This window comes from Cephus cinctus, unplaced genomic scaffold (assembly GCF_000341935.2).
Source record: "Cephus cinctus unplaced genomic scaffold, Ccin1 Ccin1_scaffold0168, whole genome shotgun sequence".
NCBI classification, from domain to species: domain Eukaryota; kingdom Metazoa; phylum Arthropoda; class Insecta; order Hymenoptera; family Cephidae; genus Cephus; species Cephus cinctus.
In genome coordinates this window covers 2370464-2372038 of record NW_014332892.1, presented here as the reverse complement: position 1 = coordinate 2372038, position 1575 = coordinate 2370464, and the positions used below count along the sequence as shown (strand labels likewise).

Here is a 1575-nt window from a genome sequence, read left to right as displayed (position 1 = left end):
AACTCGGGATACCATGCGCAGTATTCAGCGTACAGTGCTGCCCCCTGGCTCTAAAATATTTATGTAAAACGGAATTCAAGAATTTCAATGTCCTAACGTCCAGTCGAACGTTGTGTCGGGCTCTTCTTATGACGAAGTCGGCCCTGGCCAAACGCTGGACGTTATTTATTCCAAACATTACGAACGGACATACTGTGCTATGTATGAATTGGGCACGTGAACCGCGTCAGCGAATCAACGAGCGTTAACGGGGCTCACGTATACGAGTATCCATACATGCGTGCAGTATGGCTCTAAAATGCAATATCTGATGAGCGGCCTCGTTCTAAGGGTTGCTCTGGGAACCAGGGGTAAGTTGCGGAGAACCTCTGCTGGCTAGGTTGCACGTTCGTGATCACGTTCAGCTCGGTTACAACGGGATATGCATTATCGACGGAGGCGATGATCACAAAATCCTACACCCGGACTCGTCGCTACGATTTAGCGCCATGTTTTTGATATCGTCTAAAACCGTAGCATTGTGCATCTCCCTACTTATCTCTCTCGATATCATATAAAATGTGTTATCAACCGCATGACCATGAATCTACGAGAACCTTAATCGAACCTAAAAACGTGAAAATAGTTTTTTAAATCAAATTAATCTACAATATGTTACTGGTCAATTATTTTTAAGAAATATAAAGAACTTCGTTACGATTGCGGTAATAATATAACCTACTAGTAAATGCTAACGAGGACACCCGGTATACATCATAATATAAGTGCAAATTAATTTCCAGGCCAGTGTACAATTTCATAGATACTTTCTCACATCTTCGTATCAAATAAAAACATACGTTATAACGATGTGTCTAATCTTCCGTACTTTCCATCTCTATTATTCGCAATACTTTAAAGTAACGTACATTATACTATAACGGAGTGTATATAATTTTCCATTCCGTGATCAATCGAAACTACAGGCATCTTTATTCGTCAGTATCATTCAAATTACATTATTGTTAAATACACTTGTAATTAGTCTAGTTCTTGTATATAATTAATAAAATATTAAAGTTTAAATATACTAGTTTATTAATGTTTTCTTAACCATAGTTCATCATACCTAAATTTTCGATCCTTGGGCTGTCAGAGATGATCTGCCAATCCGAAGATTTCATTGCTCTATAACCTATGAATAAATACATATTTTTAAATTCAATTGAAGTCGGTAACGTCGGATTCTGACATGAATAAATTATGTTCCAGTATAAAAAAAAATTTATTCAAAAGTTATATAAAATTCACAAAGATACCTGTCAGGAGGAACAGATGATAATGCAGTATTTACTCTCGTCCACCTAGCCAGGTATGACGAGCTAGAGTTAAATCCCTGAATATTGTATGATAAATAATTTTCAATTGATTTGTGATAGCTTTAAACAGGCCACGAAAATGTTTTACGCTTCACAGAATATAATTTCTTGACTTGGCTTTTTTCCTAAGTAATATTGGCAGATAAAAGTTCGTACAATTCATTTTTTGAACAGCTTTATCTTTTGGATTTAAGACCAGTTAGGAGATTAGGAATCG

The 1575-nt window shown here is 36.4% G+C and overlaps 1 long non-coding RNA gene across 1 annotated transcript; it reads right to left on the bottom strand.

Annotated features, from left to right (window-relative positions):
- Positions 1–953: 953 nt before the first annotated feature.
- LOC112493848 lies at positions 954–1485 on the bottom strand. Its single transcript, XR_003058748.1, has 2 exons — positions 1299–1485; positions 954–1174 (listed from the first exon to the last, which is right to left on the bottom strand). It is a non-coding gene; the product is annotated as an uncharacterized LOC112493848 (long non-coding RNA).
- Between the last annotated feature and the right edge of the window lie 90 nt (positions 1486–1575).